At 34.0% G+C, this 22,257-nt stretch overlaps 1 pseudogene; it reads right to left on the bottom strand.

The window, feature by feature from the left end:
• Window positions 1-1,781: 1,781 nt before the first annotated feature.
• Window positions 1,782-22,257, bottom strand: part of LOC100614778 (chromobox protein homolog 1-like) — a 47,220-nt pseudogene continuing 26,744 nt past the window's right edge.

Here is a 22,257-nt window from a genome sequence, read left to right as displayed (position 1 = left end):
TGATCTTCTTCCTCTTACTGCTTCCTTGTAAATAGTTTTCCTCCTCTTTCTTTGTCCTTCCTCCCAATATTTAGTACTAAAGCTTATAGCCTTATACATGTTTATTACATCTGTCAGAGTTCATCTCTTTTCATAGCTATAGCTGCTACCTCGAAAGCAAAGAGTCATGTATTTAGCCTGTCCTCTCAATTGCATCCTGTCTCATATTAAGCTTGTCACGGAAGGATTCCATATCTGTCTGATGCATTTCCCCTGTTTTCTTCACTGCTTTTGCTTCCTAAAATCTGGCCTACTGGTATAACCACCTTTCAATTTGTGTTCTTCACTTCAGTACCTTTTCCTTCAGTCTATCTTTATTGTTTGTGTATTTGGAGATTAAAGAACTGATTTTATTAAGATAAAAACTGAGAGCATGCATGGTATGAAGTTTACAATAAAACAAGGTTTTCACAGAAACCTAACAAATGACTAAAAAGATTTCACGATGTAGTACTAGATTCAGGTCTAGACAATGTCAAGAGCTTGTTGTTCTCATGATTCAAGACAGAGCACTTTAGGTATCAGTTAATTCTTAGAATATTTTTTAAAAATGTTTTTCTGTTGAGGGGTGTGTGTGTGTGTGTGTGTGTGTGTGTGTGTGTGTGTGTGTTTTAAAGTGAACCGGTAACCCAGTATGAAAGTTTAAACTTCTCTTGAGGACAGAACTTTTGAAATTATTCAACCTTTGAGTAGATTTAATGAAAATTGTGCTGTCTGTGGCTGACCCCTTCCACCAGTGGTTTCAGAGTTCGAAACTCAAAAAAAAACAGAGACACTTCAAGAATTCTAACAATGTGGGTTTTTTCCTTTTCCTACTCTTCCATCTACTATGCCACCTTCTTCCCCTCCCCAAATAGTTCAGCCAGTGCATTCTATGAACAAGCTGATATTTGTAACTTCATAATTAAGAAATCAAGGGTCTTCTTGTCTAATTTCAAGAATTAACACCTCCGATACAGAATGATATGCCTGTTTATACTCTCCAAGAAAAGACTTTCCTCCTCAGTCAGTTACCATCTTCAAAATGGCAGCTTTGGAACTTATGAAATGGTCTTTGTGGAGAAGAGCATTAAGCTCAGGCAGGGAACACCTTCGCTTATAGATTTCAGGTATTTACAACATCTAAACAGTCTATTATAGTCCTCATTTATGGTGTCAATGACATTTTTTGAAAAGGTAAAATATTGTGAGCATAGAAGCAAGTAGTTAGTTACCTGTTCTTTCCACTGTTTTATCATTTCCTGAATCAGGCCCCAAATTTTAACCCAAAAGAACCTGTCCATCTCCCTTCCTCCCTCCACATCCCTCCCACCCCCAAATAATACACCAGTAATAGCCCCAAACTACACACATGCTATGCTGTAAAAAATGCATAGTTAACACTACTGGGAAGAGGACTGTGGATTGTAGAGAGGCTCTTTGAAGATCTACAGTATCTTTTTTGCTCTCCCACACATCCAAATCCGCAGATTTTGTTCGTCATTGAAGACCCGTTGTTTTTCTCAGCAAAGTGCAAAACTGGTTGCCTTGAAACATTTATCCCCTTCCCCTTCCATATGTGCACACTATATAGCTCCGAAGGACGTTAAAGCACTTGGGTTGCTGCAGGACACAGAAAACTATACTTGCTCTTCAAAGAACATCGTCTCAAGCCACTTCTATGGTGACAAGACAAGTAGAACTCTTGCCCTTCCCTCTTGAAACCCACAGTCAGATGTCACAGAAGCTGGTACTCAGAAGAATTAATTCTTGTCATCATTCTTGTTATCATCCTCTGAGGGGTAGAAATACCACACTGGCCTTTCCTCACATAAGGATATGTCCGTCTGTGAGCACTTGACATTGGCTTCCGTGGCAGAAGCCAGGTCAGCCTCATTAGAGGCTTTCCATTTCATTAGGAACACGGGCTCTCTCTCCACTGGAGTCGGTAGCTCCAATAATCCTCTGTGACTCAAAACCCAGGGCAAAGCCTCTCTCGGCTTTTCTGACGACTTCTTCTTCTTAGGTTTGACCTCCTCTCTCTTACCTCCAGAATCAGAAACAGCTTTTTGCCTGCCTCCCTCTGACTCATCTGTCTCGTGCTGTTTTCTGTGACTACAGAAACTCAGCAATGAGGTTCTCATCTGGCTCCCCCTGTGTTTGTCGTCCTCATCTGAGAAACCCTTCCACTTTAGCAGCTATTCCACTTTACCCTTCACCACACAACAGTGGAGAAGTTCTTCCACCACACACTCCTTTTCCTCATTCGGCACCTCTACCACAGTTTTTTCTTGTTTAAAGTTTTCCACATGGTGCCTGCCAGCTTTCTGGTGACGCTGAAAGGGTCACCAGACGCTACTCAGAGCAGCACCCAAGAGCCAGAGAAGAATCGGTGCCGTGCTGCTGGCTTGGCGTGCGGCTCGCTGGGGACTGGCGCCCAGGAAAGCAACAAGCCTGGTGGTTGAGGTGGAGCCCTTCACTGAGGTGGTGAACCGCAGGCCCTGGACAACCGCTGTCTCCTCTTCCGAGCCCCTTTCATCTATCTTTTATCCTAACAAAAACATTTTTATCTAAAATATATAATATCCCTGCTCTTTCATAGCACCATAGGGTGACTATCGTCAATGATGATTGTATTTTTTAAAATAACTTAAGGAATAAAACTGGATTACTTGTAACTCAAAGGATAAATGCTTGCGGGAATGGATACCCCATTCTCCATGATGTGCTTATTTCACATTGCATGCCTGTATCAAAACATCTCATGTACCCCATGTATATATTTCTCATGTACCCCATGTAAATATATATACCCACTATGTATATACCCAAATATATATACTCACAAAAATAATAAAGTATTCAAAATAAAAAATAAAGTACATATTAATTTATATCACTCTTCTGTTTCAAAAATCTCCCACATACAGCCCTTTGATATCCACTATGAAACTTAAGCCACATTTCTTTACTCATTTCTCAAAACTTTCCACACTCTATAATTCACTATTCTCTAAATATTGCCATGGGATTCTTTAGCTTGATGTATTTTATTATGATTTATTTTCTATATCAAAAAAATTCTCTCATCTATTAGTCATTTTTAAATAACTAGCTTAAATATGAAGACTTTTCTGCAGTTGGATTTAATCTTATGTTTTTGGAAATCATATTTTATTTGAACTTCACATCATATCTTGAAAATAATCATTTATGTAAATATTTATCTTTTTTACTATATTGTAATCTTCCAAAAGACAGATAAGAGAGTGCTCGGTTTAGTGGAACATTTGTCCAGTATGAGTGATGGTAATGTTCTCCAGCCACATCTTTCTCTCCTGACTGAATCTCTCTCTATATCACATTGAAAAGGACCAGGAAGACTTTTATCTCTGAACCCTCTAGACTTATGACATTAAAAAGCATGAACCTAGCTTATAGTTCTATGATTTTACCAATTCTTGATAAGCAGTCAGAGACAGTAATATAATTGACAAAGTAAATGTTACTAACAGAGTAACATTTAGTTGCATTTCACATCATCTTATTTCTTCTTTTTTTGTTTGTTTGTTTTTTGTTTTTTGTTGGTGGTGTGCTACTTCTTTTTGTTGACTTAACCAGGAAACTCATGCATGATAGCAAACATGTTCTTACCTCTTATTGTCTCCTGACAGATACTACTGATAATACCCAGTGGAGTTCTGTAAACACAATATAATCTGATTAGGTAATTGGGTTTTTGTTTGTTTTTTGTTTTTTTTATCCCTTTGATTCTTGTCAATATGTTACACTTAAAACTATGTTATACGGACATTTCTAGTTCTTTAAGCCACATATAAATTCAGTAAATGTTCTGCCACAATTAAATATACTAGATGCTTAGATGAGTATATTCTTATTTTATCATTTATACAGTATTTTAAATTACTTTATCTGCTTTTTAAAAACAATTGTGCTATTAACTTTTTCTTTCTTTTCACTCAGATTTCATCAACACGTTGGAAATACAACACATTTGCAAATAAGTTGTGATAAATAAATACTTATAATGTGGCTGGAGTTTTTATTTTTAGTTTTTAATTTTTATGGGTACATTGTAGGTATAAATATTTATGGGGTACATGAGATATTTTGATACAGGCATACAATGCATAGTAATCACATCAGGATAAATAAAGAATCTTCATACCCCATTGTGTATCAAAATATCACCTCAAACATTTATCCTTTGTTTGTGTTACAAACAATACAACTTTACTTTTTAGTTATTTTGAAATGTACAATAAATTATTATTAACTATAGTCACCCTATTGTGAAATGTACAATACATTATTAACTGTAGTCATCCTATTGTGCTATCAAATACTAGATTTTATTCATTCTATCAAGCTATTAATATATTTTGGTACCTACCAATTATCTCCACTTCACCTGCTCCCCAGCTATCCTTCCCATCCTCTGGTAACTATTATTCTCTATCTCCGTAAATTCAATTGTTTTAATTTTTAGCTGCTATAAATAAGAGAAAGCATGCAAAGTTTGCTTTCTTTGTCTGGCTTATTTCACTTAACATAATGACCTCTAATTCCATCCATGTTTTGCAGGGTCTCATTTTTTAATGACTGAATAGTACTCCATTGTGTATATATACTACATTTTTTTTATCCATTCATCTGTTGATGGACATCTAGAATGCTTTCAAAGCTTGACTTTTTGGAATAGTGCTGCAATAAACGTGGAAGTGCAGATATCTCTTCACTGATTCACTTCTTTTTGGGTATATAACAAGCATTGGATTTCTGGATCATATAATAGTTTTATTTTTATATTAGAGGAACCTCCAAACTGTTCTCCATAGTGATTGTATCAATTTACACTCCCACCAACAGTATACTATGTTTCCTTTTTCTCCACATTCTTGCCAGAATTCATTATTGCCTGTCTTTTGGATGAAAGCCATTTTAACTGGGGTGAGATTATATCTCACTGTAGTTTTAATTTGCATTTATCTGATGATCAGTGATGTTTAGCACCCTTTATGTATCTGTTTACAATTTCTATGTCTTATTTTAAGACATGTCTCTTCAGATCTTTTGCCCATTTTTTAAACAGATTATTTGACTTTTTTCTGTAGAGTTGTTTGAGCTTCTCTTTTTCACGGTAAACATGTATTTTAGTTATGAATTCCTTGTCAGAATGATAGTTTGAAAATATTTTCTCTTATTCTGTTGGTTGTCTTTTCACTTTGTTGATTGTTTCTTTTGCAGTGTGGAAGCTTTTTAACTTGCTTTGATCTCATTTGTCCATTTTTTATTTGGTTGCCTGCCTTTTGCTTTTTGCCAGTTCTTGTAGGGTATTCCTCAAGAAATCTTTGCCCAGAACAATGTCCTGGAGAGTTTCACCAATATCATTTTTCAGTCATTTCATAACTTGAGGTCTTATATTTAAGTCTTTAATCCATTTTGATTAGATTGTTTTTTACAGGGTGAAAGATAGAGTTTTAGTTTCATTTTTTTGCATATGAATATCCAGTTTTTCCCACACCATTTAATGAAGAGACCGTTCTTTCTTCAATGTATGTTCTTGGTATCTTTGTAAAAGATGAGTTTGTTCTGTTCCATTGATCTATATCTCTGTTTTGGTACCAGTACCATGCTGTTTTGGTTACTGTAGCCTTGTAGTATAGTTTGAAGTCAGGTAGTGTGATGCCTCCAGCTTTGTTCTTTTGGCTTAGGATTGACTTGGAGATATACCTAATGCTAGATGACGCGTTAGTGGGTGCAGCGCACCAGCATGGCACATGTATACATATGTAACTAACCTGCACAATGTGCACATGTACCCTAAAACTTAAAGTATAATAGAAAAAAAAAAAAAAGAAAAAAAAAGACGAGTTTGTTGTAGATGTGTGGATTTGTTTCTGGGTTCTTTATTCTGTTCCATGAGTATAAGTGTCAGTTTTTATGCTAGTACCATTCATTTGTTTGTTACAGCTCTGTAGTATAACTTGAAGTTATACCGTAAATGTGATTCCTTCAGTTTTGTTCTTTTTTTCTCAGAAGAGCTTTCACGATTCTGGGTCTTTTGTTGTTCCATATAAATGTTAGATTTTTTTTCTATTTTTGTGAAGACTGTCATTGGTATTTTGATAGGAATTGCATTAAACCTGCAGATTGCTTTGGATACTGAGGACATTTTTAACAATATTGATTCTTTCAATCCATGCTCGTATTTTTTTTTTTTTTTTACATTTTTGGATTTCTCTTTAATTTATTTAGTCCATGTCTTATAGTTTTCATTGTAGAGACTGTTAACTTCTTTGGTTCAGTTAATTCATACACATTTTATTTTATACTTAGCTATTGCAAATTAGATTATTTTCTTGTTTTTGATTTCATATTATTCACTGTTGGCATAAAGAAATGCTATTGACTTTTCTATGTTGACCTTGTATCCTGCAACTTTACTAATTTTTTTATCATTTCTAATAGTTTTTTGTGAACTCATTATATTTTTAAAAATATAAGATCATATCATCACAAACAAGGATAATTTAACGTCTCCCTTTCCAATTTAGATGCCCTTTATTTATTACTTTTGTTTAATTGCTCTAGCTAGGACCTCTGTTACTATGTTTAATAACAGTGGTGTGAGTGGGCATCCTTGTGTTCCAGATCTTAGAGGAGAAAGGATTTCGGTTTTCCCCGATTCTGTATCATACTAGTTATGTGGCTTTTATTGTGTTGAGGTATTTTCCTTATAGACCCAGGTTTTTTTTAGGATTTTTATCATAAAGGGATGTTGAATTTTTTTCAAATGCTTTTTCAGCATCAATTAAAATTACCTTAGGGTTTTCATTTTCATTTTATTGGTATGGTGTATCATATTGATTGATTTTCATATATTGAACCATCCTTGCATCCCTGGGAATAATCTCACTTGGTCATGATGGGGTTCTCTTGTAGGTGACCTGCACCTTCTGTCTAGTTGCCTTTAAGATTTTTTTCTTTTGCATTTATCTTAGAGATAGGATGGCTGTGGGTCTAGGGATGGTCATCTTGCATGGTATCTCACAGTGGTTCTCTGAATTTCATGAGTTTGAATGTTGTCCTCTTCAGTGAGGGGGAAATTTTCTTGGACAATATCCTCAAATATGTTTTCCAAGTTGCTTGCTCTCCCTTCCTCTCTGCAGTAATGCTAGTGAGTTGTACATTTTGTTTCTTTCTATAATCCTATTATTTTCAAAAGTTTTTTTCATTCTTCTTTCTACTTTTTTTGTCTGACATGTGATTTGGAGAACTGTCCTTTGCTCTAAGATCCTTTTCTCATCTTGATGTATTCTCGTGTTAATTATTGATTCTTCTATAAAATTCTTGTAATCAGTTTTTCAGCTGTATCAGATCAGTTTGAGTCTTTCTTAAAATGGCTATTTTTGTCTTTCAGCTCTTGTATCACTTTATTGGATTCTTTAGATTTCTTGGATTAGGTTTCAACTTTCTCCTGAATCTCAATTATCTTTGTTGCCTTCCAGATTTGGAATTATGTTTGTCATTGGAGTCCTTTCAGCCTGGTTAAGAAATATTCCTGGAAAACTAGTGCAGTCATTGGGAAGAAGACACTCTGGCTTTTTGAGTTGCCAGAGTTATTGCACTGGTTCTTTGTCATCTGTGTGAGCTGATGTCCCTTTTATTTTTAAGTTTCTGTCCTTTGATGTGGCTTTTTGTTTTTTATATTATTTGATGCCCTTTTGGATTTAACTGTGGTATAAGTTGGGAACAGTCAATGGGCTCCATTACTGGATAATTTTAGGAGGTAAAGACTCAGCTCAGCACTCCTGGGCTGTGTGTTCTCACCCTGGCAGTGGAGCCAGGCCCAACTTGGTTCTCTGGACCCTCTAAGTTAAGCACCTGCTGCACTGGGGGGTCTGAGGTGTTCCTGGTCACTGGCAACAACACTCAGGTGGTAGGTGCTAGCAGAAGCACTTTGTTGGGACAGTGGAAGCAGGGTATACTCTCATGTGTGCATGTACCACTGGGGGTGGGGCAGTGGAAGCAAGATCCATGCAAGCATGTGTTCTAGCAAAGCAGAGGGTGAGTGGTGGGCAAGTGCATTCCAGCAAAGCAGTGGTGAGAGGCTTCGGTTGAGTGTGTTGGCAGGAACCTGTGGGCAGGTGCATGATGGTGGGGACTCATCTGCAGAAGCTATCTGATGGTTGTGTTTGCTGGCAAAGGAGCTATGGTGGTGGCCACTGTGAAATATGCTGCCTGGACATCTGAAGCTATGCTACAAGTGGCCATGACAAGGCAGGGATCCCAGTAGAGGACAGCAGACACAGGGGTGCTCACATACACTGGCCCCATCCCATGTGCAAGACAACTGTGCTCTTTCCAGGTCTGACAGTCAACCAAAGACCAAAGCCATCTAGAGGAACACGGCAAGCCTTGGGTGATAGGTGTTCTTGGCTGTGCTCCACTGCAGCTGTTCCCATGAGCTTCACTCAGGCTGGAGGTCTATCATTGCCACCTTTCCAAGCAGCTCTTGCCTCCAGCTCAGATGTTTGTGGTGATCGTGGGGTATCCTGCAGCTTGGGTTTCAAAAGTCTGTGGAGACTGTGGGCCAATGCTTTCCTATTTCACTCACTCCCCTTCCAGGAGCTCCTGGGAGGCCAGGAATCAGTCCTGGTGCTAGGAAGTACTTTGCAGGGTTCTCAGCTTCCTCTCCAGTCAGCCCATGGTCTGTATCCTCCCTCTGTCTACTCTCAATGCCTTCTCTTTGAAGATCTGGTTGGAGTGTACCAGTATTCTTGATGATATTGTCTCTCAGTGGGAGATGCTCGTCCTGGCTGCATCTACTTGGCCATTTTGGCTATTCTCACCAGACTTGTTTTAATGCCACAGAATTGCTCACAGTTTCTTTATTGATTCCACTCTTTCTTTGTCCCTCCAGGCCATTCTTTCTCTTCTACATGCTGCTTCATATACTGGGAAGCTAAACTGATCTATTTACAGAATTTGGTATTAGTCTGCTCAAGAATTTAGTATTTTCCAGGTTTATTCTTAGAAGGTTGTAGTTTCCACAGTTTTTTAATTTCCCCTAAATTTTTATTTTGTATATATAGAAGTGTTCATAATGATCTGTGAGGCTCTTTTGTACTTCTGTGGGATCTATAGTAATGTCACCATTGTCATTTCTGATTGTGCTTATTTAAAAACCTTTATTTTAAAATAATTATGCATTTACAAAAGTTGTTGAGCTAGAATGGAGAAGTCCTGTGTATTCTTCACCCAGGTCACCCTGTGAGTTAAACATTTTAAGTTTTTATGAAGTCCAATTTATTCATTTGTTTTCCTTCTATGAATGGTGCTCTTGGTGTCTTGTCTGAGAATTTTTTCATAATCCTTAGATCTCAAAGACTTTTCAGAATATTTTTTCCTAAATGTTTTGTACTTTCCATTTTATATTTAAACATTCTAATTTGCGTTAACTTTTGTATAACGTATGAGGTTTCGGTTGGGGCTCATTATTTTGACTACAGATAAATTGTGATATAAAATTTCATCAAAATAATTACACATACACTGTATAAATAGAGCATTCTATGTAAAATATCATTAAGTAAAATGTAGAATTTGTTAAATAATAAGCAGAATTCACAATGGTATATTTACCTTGAAAGTAAATTTACTTTACTAATTAATTTGTTTTCTAACTTATTCTTCACAAAAAAGATCTCATACAACTTGATTTGAAGTACTAAACTGAATTGTTTGATTATAAAAATTGGAAATCAAAAGGATTTGTAAGAAATATGTTTTTTCATGACAGTTAAATCTATTTTGTCACTAAGCTGTTGTTTTTCTCCTTTTTCAGATTTTTGTCCAAAATATATTTTATAATTTTATTATAATTCTGAAATAAAATATAAATTTAGAAAAGGGAAATTAAAAACTTGCATTTTATATATAAAACATTTTAATAATTTTAACCACTTACAGCCAAATAATTACTTTTATGGTTGCAATTTTTTAAGTGACGCTGTCTGCTCCTAATGGTGAATCATTCTTGTAAATAAGAATATTAACAAAAGTGTATATAGGGTATACTTTATATAAATCCCATTAGTATTCTTTCAAAATTTTAAACTTTTGGATGTGAAATAGTTAAGACAATTTTGTTACATGTTCATGTGGACTCCTCCTCATTTTGCTAGGATATCTAAATGTTATATTACTTGAATACTACCTAGTAACATTTTCAGTGATATAAGCAGTTATCAGTGTTTGATTCTTTCCCAGTGCTCAATTATGTACAAATTATGTACAAATACATTTATTTTTTATTAAAAATATAAATGAAACGTTACAAGAATAAAGAATACTTCATGATTTTAAAATTCCTGAGAATGTCTCAGAATTCTAATTTTTCATTCCAAAATGCTAGTAAATAATAGCTGTTGGGATTTGAAAAGAGTATATTTTTAGTTAATGGATTCAATTAAAATTGGACACAACATATTATAAATTTTTTTATAAAGTAATGGTTAATATGTTTTTAAAAATATAAGTTTATATCTGGGACAAAACTATAAACCTCATTACAAGACAAAAAATAATTGAAAAGGTAAAACAAGTAAAATATTTTAAATAAGATATACATAAATTAATATGTAATATGCATAATAATTATAAAATATTTTAACAGAGTTGAGACGTAATCTAGAAATTGTATCAATAAATATGAACAGACTTAATTCAGTTATTAAAATAAATAAATATATCTTTTCAATTTTAATTACAAAGCAAAACCCAACTCTGTGCAGTGTATGAGATGCACCTAAAACAGAATGATTTGGAGAAGCCAAAATTGAAGAAGTAGATGAAGATACATCAGAGAAATAAAAATGATAAAAAAGTTAAAGGTAAAAAAGCAACAAAATACCACTGCATATGCATTAAGAATGATTAAAATTCAAAACCCTGACAACACAAAATGCTGGCAAGATTATGGAACAATAGAAACTCTCATTCACTGCTAATGGGAATAAAAAAATGGTACAGTCAATTCGGAAAACAGTTTGGTGGTTGCTTAGAAAGCAAAACACAGGCTTAATATACAATCCGAACTGGGGGCAAAACTAAATATATATTTTTAAGAAAGAAGACAACAGCCAGTCTACAAAAGCTACATACTGTAGAATTCCTATAAATATAATAATAGAAATTATAATGAGTATGTAGGAATTCCTACTGTATAATTCCTATAGGCTACATGACATTTTAGAAAAAGCAAAAGTTTAGAGTCAGTAAAAAGTTCAGTTATTGCCAGATAGGACTGAGGGAGGGTTGGATAGGTGGAGATAGATGTTTAGGGCAGTAGATCTATTCTATATCATACTCCGATGATGAATATATGAGTACACATTTGTCGAAATCCATGGAGTGTAAAACACAGAGAGCCCTATATAAACTATGGACTTTAGTTAATAATAATATTTAAATACTGGCTCATCAATTATATCAAATATATAACAACAATAAAACATTTTTAAAAATAAGGGAAACTATGGGCTGGAGGAAATGAGTTATGTAGTAACTCTCAGTACTTTCTGCTCAATTGTTCTGTAAATATAAAATTAATTTTATTACCATGTGATCAGAATGTCGTTTGCAATGTTTCTATTCACCTATGTTATCTTTGTGACCTAATATAAGTTCACTGTTCCAGATGTTTTGCACTCACACGAGAAGTTGCATTTTTCATTATCGGGGCATAAAGTTTGAAATATATCATCATAACTGTTACACCATTTTTTTGTTATATCTTTTCATGTCTATTTAGCCTGTCTCATAGCAAGAGTGATGTGTTAAAGTGTTCTGTTTTTAATATGGTTATTGCTAGTTTTCTGGCATGTCCCTCAGTTTTGTTTTATAAAAATAACTAGTATGTTATTTGGGGCAGATATATTCATATTTGTTCTATCTTTTTTTTTGTTTGAGACAGAGTCTTGTTTTGTCACCCAGGCTGGAGTACAGTGGCGCTATCTGGGCTCTCTGCAAGCTCCGCCTCCCAGGTTCACGCCATTCTCCTGCCTCAGCCTCCCGAGTAGCTGGGACTACAGGCGCCCACCACCACGCCCTGCTAATTTTTTGTATTTTTTTTAGTAGAAACGGGGTTTCATCGTGTTAGCCAGGATGGTCTCGATCTCCTGACCATGTGATCTGCCCACCTCGGCCTCCCAAAGTGCTGGGATTACAGGCGTGAGCCACCGCGCCTGGCCAATTGTTCTGTCTTTATTTTAATTCATAGGTTTAAGTTTTACCTTATAGTCTCAGGAAAATAAGAAAGAATTGCAAGATATTTTAAAATTTAGCCCCAGAGTTCACACAGTACTACTTTGGTCATACCCTTTTGTTCAAGGCAGCCACAAATACACCTACATTCAATGAAATGGGCATAGATATCACCACTTGATGGAGGGATTTTTAATATCATATTGTAACTAAAGCACTTGAGAGAGATTATGTGGTGGGTACAATCGTTAGAAAATTCTAGCTGCCACAGATGGCTATTTACTTGTGATAATAAATAAAACCAAGATTATGGTGGATAAGAAAACACTGGAAGCATTACCCTTAAATGCAAGAACATCCATTATCTTCACTGCTATTCAACAAGGTGCTAGAGGTATTAGCCAATAATTTTGCCAATTATTAGGCAAAATAAATCAATTGGAGACATAATTATAAAGGTGAAATAAAATAAAATATAAACACTAAATAAAATAAAAGATACAACTAATATCCCTAATAGCTAGAGAACTCTTTAAAATTGAGACAGTAAGGACCAAAATCCAATATGAAAATGGAAGATATATGTATAATATTTTATACTGTAATATGTAAATAATAAAACATATTACATAAATATATTATATCTCTAGAGATAGATTACTCCTAAACATAGAAAGAAATGTCCAATTTTTTTAATTATTAAAAAAAGAGATAAATTCTACTATCTGCTTAAAATGCATCAATCCAACCCCAAAGATAGGAGAAAGTCTACAAAATCATAATTTTTCTTGAACCTGTGATAAAGCTGAGAACTGAGATTCTATAGTCATCAAGTAGATTGAAATCTAAAGAAAGACAGGTGCCTCCAAAGAGAAAAGGGACACAAAACACACTTATCTTGGTGAGAACCCAGAGATAGGGATTTTGTCACCATTAAGGAGTCACATTTCTGCTAAAATTTTCAGTAAATTGCTAAAGACTGGGTGTGGGCTAGTAAGAGTTCTTAGAGCCCTGGAAAACCATGGATACAAGGGGGAGTTCATATTCATTCTTAACGTTCTTGATAGGTTTCCCTCCAAATGCTCATTAGAACGATTGAAGGCAGGGCAGGTGACTGCAAAACATGCAGGTCATGGCGTGTGTTGTTGCAACCACTTCTGTGAAAAAGGCATAAAAGTCCACCAAGATTATTTTATTCCTTTACCGAAGCTGGGTGAGGGCAACAAACACAAGAAACAAAGCCAAAAACACATAAAAGCCTTCTTTTCTTGAAGAAGGAGCAGGAAAACATCCGGGGCCCAGATCACTGGAAATTCTCCACCACTACTGGCAGGAGCAGGATCACTACAAGATCCTTAGCACTGAAATCAAGAGACATAGTGCCTACCTATAACACTAAGACAACAGGAAATGCCCTCCATCTCACCACTTCTTCTGCACTACACTGACACTCTAGTCCTTAGTTAGGCACAAAATAGTGCTAGAGGAATTTGGAGCCAGTTTTGCACTAAAGATAATCACAGTAAAAACAAAATCCCTGAACTAGCTCAACTCTTGATTAGACTGGCTTAAACTCTGTCAAATATTCACCTAAATCCTAGCAGAAAAATGCTTATTTCTAGGCAAATATATATATTTTTGTCTCGGTCTTGATTGTTCAATACATGATATCCAGCTTCCAACAATCCCCTCACCCCAAAAAAAAGGCAAACAAAAAAGTGGGAAACACACATACACACACATATATAGGTATAGATATACATACATACAGTATAGAAACAAAGAAATCAACTGAACAACTCAGAGATGACCCAGATCTTTGAATTATCAAATAGTGGCTGTAAAAAACTAAGATTAATATGTTTAACATTTTTAAAAGCAAAGGTGGGCAGCATACCTGAACACCTGAGGAATCTCAGCAGGGAAATGGAAACCAGAAAAGTCTAAAAATACACAAAACACCATTTATTGCCTATGTATCAGATATGTGAAATGTTTAATACATGAAACCTAAAATAATAATATATTGTCTCAGTACATCTGTGATGATACTGACACTCATATACTTGTGGTGAAGAGGCGCACTCACAGAACTAACATGGAAGGGAATTTGCATATCTTACAAAACTCCCAATTGATCCAGCAATTTCCACTTCTAGGAATTTATCCTGAGAATAAATTTCAATATGATAAAAACGCACACGGTCAAATGTATTTTCTGCAGCACTGTTTGTAATCGCAAAAATGGGAAACAACATATGTTCATATGTGGGGAGGGTGAATAGACTATAATGTATTATTCAGTAGTCAACTATGTAAAAATAATGATAAATACTTCTATGAACTGATACCTAACTTTCAGAGTACATCTTGATAATTTGCTGTGACAAAAAGCAAATTAAGAAAGATTGTGAACTAACACAATAGAAAGAAGAAGCAAGATGACATTACTCGAAACAAATAAGAATGGTTATCTTTGGGGGTGGATGGGTATGAGACACAAGCACAGAGGCATGGAAACATGGTAAATAAATTGGGGGTTACATTTCTTTCAGAATACTTACTTTTTAAACAGTGCTGATTTTTAGATCTAGGTTAATATTTTATATACTTACCAAATAAGTCAATTATAATAAATAAATAAATGAGGGTGAAATTTTAAGTACAGGAAAAAATTACTCATTTTTTAAAATGAGATGGTCTCGGAGGGGCGCGGTGGCTCACACCTGTATTCCTAGTACTTTGGGAGGCCAAGGTCGGCAGATAACGAGGTCAGGAGATCGAGATCATCCTGGCCAAAATGATGAAACCCGGTCTCTACTAAAAATACAAAAATTAGCTGGGTGTGGTGGTGCGCGCCTGTAATCCCAGCTACTCCAGAGGCTGAGGCAGGAGAATCACTTGAACCCGGGAGGCGGAGATTACAGTGATCCGAGATCGCGCCACTGCACTCCAGCCTGGCGACAGAGCGAGACTCCGCCTCAAAAAAAAAAATAAATAAATAAATAAAATAAAATAAAATAAAAAGATGCTTTTTCTCTTTTCTTATGTCACTCTTTCTCTGTTCTTCTCTCTCAAAACTTTGTTTGAAACAGTAACACAATATGGACAGTTTCTATATAATCTTTATCTTTAAAATTTTCTGACCAGCCATGGAGAAATATTATACAGAAACAGAATAAGTACTAAATTCTGATTTGGAATCTTTAAGTTCAGACTTAAGAAAGTCATAACATTTATGGTCTTCAGAGTCTATATTTATGTACAAAAAATACTAATTCTTATTTCTGGAAAATATGATTGAAAAGTTTGTAAGATAATATATTTAAAAATAATCCTTGAGGAAGTAAGGTTCTGAATAATCAACTAAATTTGTTTGCTGGCTGTCTTTGTCAGAATTATTGAATAATTTATTATATAATCATGCTTATTAATTCAGCGAACTAAAATCAAACAACAAAGGATTAATTGCTGACTTTTTATTTTTCTCAATAATTCTATTTAGCTAATTTTAGGCTAATTGGCTCAGTAGTCTTGAAAAAGTTTCTCAAAGAGCATGGACCATAAGTGGTTTGGAATCTTAGATTCCTGATTTTAGTCAGGTACTAAATTCCTACCTATGCTATATTCTTATCATGTTAGCATAGTACATTTTTCTTAAATTTGTTAGGCTTCTTGATTTCTTAAGCAGTCTTAAATTTCTTAAGCTTCATGTACTATGAGAATAACAAAATAAGAGTGCCTACCTAGCAGGGTAACATAACAGTGATTGCTTAACAGTAGGCACTCAGTGAATTTTAACAATTTATTATTGAATAAACTAAGACATAGATTATTATTTTATAATGATTTAAATCAATAAATTTTAAAACAGAAAAAGGTAGGTCTGTTAAATATAAAAACAAGATATTCAAAAGAAATGTAAAATAAATCAACCTACTGTATTATATCAAGAAAAACGGGAGAAAAAACAAATTCATAAACAGGAAATAATAATGGAGAAATAACTAGTCAGAGAGCTATTTCAAAGAATCAGGAATGCTTTGCATATAGTTCGGAAAACATGTATTTAATATGGGATTTTTTAAAAAGATAAACGTACATGCCAAGAACTGATTTTATCAGCATGGAAATCTAAGCAGAAAATTACCATCAGAGAAATAGATTAAGCTGTCAAAATACAATACTTCATTTCCTTTAGAAAGAAAGCACTTGAATAAACAGTTTCATGTGATAATAGTACAATGCATTTAAGTAAGGGATAATTCTAATGTCCTTTTCACTGTTTCTGAGAAAAAAGAAAAATTGCGAATTATATCTATAAAGTTAATCTGGCTTATTTTGTTTTGTTTTTTAATCTTTAGAAAGTTTTATTGAAATTTTTTTCATTGTTTCTTTCTATATTTTAAATTTGGATACTTAAATCCTTTATAATAATTATTTCTCATTTCTTAATACAATTGTATCAGGTAATGCATTTTCCTCCCCACTTATTTGGCTATATCTTTAAAAAATATATTGATATATAATAATTGTATACATTTCTGGGATACATGTGATATGTTGATGCATGCATACAAAGTATAAGGATCAAATCAGGGTATTTAGAATATTCATAGTCTCAAACATTTATTTTTTGTCTGTTTTGGAAAAATTTCAGACCTTCTCTCCCACCTATTTTGAAATATACAATGAATTATTGAACACAAAACTTATTTTTTCTATTTAACTGTGTATTTGTACCCATTAACCAATCCCTCTACTCTCCCCTCACTCAATCTCTGGTGAAGATTATTGTACTTTCTACCTCCTTGAGATCACCTTTTTAAGTTCTCACCAATGAATGAGAACATGTGAAACATAATGACTTCCAGTTTCATCCATGTTGCTGTAAATAACAGAATTTCATTCTATTTTACAATTGAATGGCCTTCTATTATGTGTGTATTTATACCACATTTTCTTTATCCATTCACCCACTGATAGAAACTTAGGTTGATTCTATATCTTGGCTATTGTGAGTAGTGCTGCAAGAAATATGGGGACATGGGTAATACTAATTTCCTTTCTTTTGGATAAATAGCCAGTAGTTGGATTGCTGGATTGTATGGTAGCTTTAATTTCAATACTTTGAGAAAACTCCATACTGTTTTCCACAATATTCTCTCCAACAGTGTATAAGAGTTCCCTTTACTCTGCATCCTCACTATTATTTGTTACTTTTCGTCTTTTTCACAATAGCCATTCTCACTAGGGTAAAAATGATAACTCATTGCGTTTTGATTTACATTTTCCTGATGGTTACTGATGTTGATTTTTTTAATAAACCTACTGGCCATTTGTATTTCTTCTATTGAGAAATGTCTACTTAAATTCTTTGCCCATTTTATTGGGATTATTCATTTTGTTTTGTTGTTTCTGTTTTTAGTACTGAGTCCTTTGTATATTTTAGATATTATTTCATCACTGGATGAATAGTTTGCAAATGTTTTATTCCATTCTGCAGGTTGTCCTTCTTTCTGTTGAATATTTTCTTTGCTGTGCAGAAGCTTTGTAGTTTAATCTAGCTGCATTTGCATTTGTCTATTGTTGTTTTTGTGGCCTGTGCTTTTGACATCTTAACCATAAAATCTTTGCCTAGATGAATGTCCTGAAATGTTCCCACTATTCCTTCTGGCAGTTATAGTTTGGGGTCTTACATTTATATTTTTATTCCTAACAAATAACATCTTGCTTTTGGTGATTTTTCGGACATGTCTTCTTTAAATAGGAGTTAATTGGTTTTGTGTCTATTTTTTTGAATAGTTTGAAATTTGAAAGAGTGGCTATAAATGTATTCCAATTTAAATGTTATTCTGATTCATTTAAAAATTATATGGATTGCTAATTTAACATAGCTTATTCTATGGCATGCTATCTTTAAGATTATGCTATTGCCATATAGGAGATATTGAGATTTCTAGCATATAATAGCAATTTTTTGAAACACTATATACATGATTTAATTTATTATGATGAAGTGTGCATGTTTCTCCTTGTCTTTATATTGAAGATATTGTCATGGAAACTTGGAATTCATTTTTATTAAAATCATATGCTAATAGCCAATGTGCTCTCTTCTATTAGAGATTTAAAAGAGAAATTATTTCCAGCTTCATCCATGTCCCTACAAAGGACATGAACTCATCATTTTTTATGGAAACCGTCATTCTCAGCAAACTATCGCAAGGACAAAAAACCAAACACCGAATGTTCTCACTCATAGGTGGGAATTGAACAATGGGATCACATGGACACAAGAAGGGGAACATCACACACCAGGGCCTGTTGTGGGGTGGGGGGAGGGGGGAGGGATAGCATTAGGAGATATACCTAATGTTAAATGACAAGTTAATGGGTGCAGCACACCAACATGGCACATGTATACATATGTAATTAACCTGTACGTTGTGCACATGTACCCTAAAACTTAAAGTATAATTTAAAAAAGAGAAATTATTTAAATTCAATTTCAAAATATTAATGTATAGTTTGAAACTCTGCAATATTTGGGGTAGTGAAGAACAAAATATGCCTATGTTTAATAATACAGGCAATTTGTGAATGCACATCCCTTTCTATGAGTTCTATATGTAGACATACATCACAAATCTCTGGATTTTTCTTTTCTTATGCACCTATTTTAATGAGGCAAAACTGAAATACCATGCAAAAATATTTAGCCTATGCAAAAAATATTACAATGTTTAAAAGCAAGAGATAAAAACAGATTTATTAGCTGAAAGGCAGGCTGGCTCAATGTGATCTGATTCCTTTGACAGTTTCTTTTAAGAAAAAGGCAACAATCGCAGTACTTGGTAACTACTGAAAGGAAATGGGATTGTATGAAAAAGACACACGCACATGTATATTTGTAGCAGAACAATTCACAATTGAAAAGATATGGAACCAACCTAAGTGCTCATCAACCAACAAGTAGTTAAAGAAAATGTGGTATACATACACTATCGAATACTACTCAGCCATAGAAAGGAATGAAATAATGTCTTTTACAGCATCTTGGATGGAGCTGGAGGTCATTATTCTAAGTGAAATAACTCAGTAATAGAAAACCAAATATTGCATATTCTCCCTTAAAAGTGAGAACTTAGCGATGAATATACAAAGGCATAAGAATTACGTAATGGACTTTAGGGGTGAGGGATAAACGACTACATACCGGGTACAGTGTACACTGCTCAGATGACAGGTGCACTAAATCTCAGAAATCACCACTAAAGAACTTACCTATGTAACCCCAAAGCACCTGTACCACAAAAACAATTGAAATAAAAATAAAAATTAAAAAAAAGAAGCATCAATTTGTATTCGATTGACCTAAATAATCTAGGTGAATAGAGGGGTCTAATAGTAACAAAACTTTAGACCAGGCTTAGATAAAGCAGAGTAGAAGACAATTACTTTTCCTGGTAAAATTAAAATCATGATACCAAGAACTTGGGCACATGTTACATTTTTAGATTTTACTTTAGTTTTAAATTGATATTATGGGGAAAAACAATATTGGTGAAACAAAATCCTGCTTTATAAGTGTGAGGGAGCACGCTTTGATGAGCTTACATAGATTTTGTTCGATAAAATGATAATCGGAAGCTTATGGAACTGAGAGGACTTGAAAGAAAGAATAAGAAAAGATATTACATCCATAAGCAGCAGTGTGTTTCAGAGTACACACACTAATGAAGTTTGATAAGCAACATGATTTTCATCAAAGAGCAGTAGTTATTCTTTGATTAATTCTATCAAATTATGCTATTATGATTTGTTGAGGTTGATAATATTTACATTCCAATGGAGATGCTTTTAATAATTTATTCTTTCTTTGTGATAAAATATAATTCAAAATTTTAAGCTAGTAGAAGAAAACTGACTTGTTGAGCATGGGCTATGGAAATCTTTGCTCCTCTCATTTTAGCTACCTATTCTACTTTTTGATTTCTGTTTCATCTTTATAAGAGACCTCAAAGCTTTTGGGTATATCAGAGACAGATTTTAATTTGAATCTTTGACACTTATTGTCATGATGGAGGTTAGGCACAGTAACTCATGCCTGTAATCCTAGCACTTTGAGATACTAAGGCAGGAGGATTGCTTGAGTCCAGGAATTTGAAACCAGCCTGGGCAAATAGTCAGATTTTGTTTGCTTAAAAAAAAAAAAAAAAAAAGTGTGATGCTGGGGAAATATCTCTGACTCTCAATTCTCTCATTAGTAAAATTTAGATTAAAAATCAATCCAGTGGGATATGGATATTAGGTAAATTTTGGTGGCTTCTTTTAGCTCTCTTTTTTTCAGATTCTGTCCATTCTGTCCATATTATTTTTATGAAAATTGATTATCCTCAAAAGATACCACTCAAAGAAAAGCTCAACATTTGGTATCTCCCTTCAATATATTCATAATGTATATTATAGTCAATCTCACATAGTGTCATTTCTTTTTCAAGGTTATTGGTGAAAATTACACCTTTCTGACCAATGCATCTATTGTATGTAATGAATTAACTTCTTTCCATGCACCTAGAATCGAACTGGTTATATAATTGCCTTACAAGAACTGAATAAAGCAATATCTTGATCATTTTTTAAATGTTTGATTAGAAGAGAAACATCAGTCAAGACTAACATTGGAATGTGTGTTTATTTTGCTAATTTTAGCATTTTCCTGAATTCCTGTAAGATGCATCTAGAGTCATCAGTGGGCTAGAAATAATCTCTCTGAACTCTGCTATAATTGTGTTATTTCAATTTAACTGCTCAGGTTGGTGAGGCAGAATGTGTAATTGTCAACCAAATAATTAGATTTCTTACTTTAGAGAAAACAAAAATAGTTTGAAATGCATATTTTACAAAAAATGCTTGCAAATTTTCTTAGTTTGATCCTGTGTATTCCATGAAACTTACAGTGAAATGTTAAAGAACTTACCCAAGTAACCCCAAACTAAATTTTTTGACCTAGATATCTTAACCCAAATCACCTGTACCAATTTAGTTCAAAAAACTTAAAATTCATTTTCTAGAAATTAGTTATATAAATTATGGTATTTTCCAACAATACAATACTATTTAAAATTTGAACAATGAGGCAGATCTGCAAGTACTGATGGGGAACAATTTTCATGATGTACTAAAGAAAAGGTAGAGATGAGTATTTTCAATTGCTACATCCTGTAATCAAACAAGCAGAACAGAAACTGGTAATTTGTGATTATGGGCTTGGGGAGCACATTTAGAGATGGATATCTTTTTATCATAACATTTTTTGGCTATTTGATTTTTTTTTACTATGTGCATCTGTTAATTCCTAAAAATAAAATAGATAGTAAGAAATTAAACATGAAAAATATTTATTAGCGTGAATCCTCAATCTAAAGCATAAAATTTAATTCCTTTTTTATTAAATGGATTTATAATCTATCAATTCTACCTCTAAGTATAGACACAAAGGAAATAAAATCAATATGTCGAGAAGATATCTGCTCTCCCTTTTCATTGCAATGTTATTCATAATAGGCAAGATACAAAACTAACTTGTGTCTATTGATGGATGAATGGATTTTAAAAATGTGGTACATGAACAATGGAATACTATTCAGCTTAAAGAAAAGAAGGAAATCCTGTCATTTGACACAACATAATGAACCTGGAGAACTTTAGGCTAGGTAAAGTCAAATACTGCATGATCTTGCTTATTTCTGAATTGAACTTATAAAAGCAGAGAGAAGGATGGTAGTTGCTGGAGCTGTAAGGAGTGGGGGAAGTGGTGAGATGTTGGTCAAAGAGTACAGAGTTTCAGATAGACAAGAGGAGTACGTTCTGGAGATCTACTGTACAGCATGGTGTTTTAATTAATGATGTGCATATAAAATTGCTAAAAGAGTGTATTTTACA

Source organism: Pan troglodytes, chromosome 2 (assembly GCF_028858775.2).
Source record: "Pan troglodytes isolate AG18354 chromosome 2, NHGRI_mPanTro3-v2.0_pri, whole genome shotgun sequence".
NCBI lineage: Eukaryota > Metazoa > Chordata > Mammalia > Primates > Hominidae > Pan > Pan troglodytes.
The sequence above is the reverse complement of the archived record's forward strand: the minus strand, read 5'-3'. Positions and strand labels throughout refer to the sequence as shown.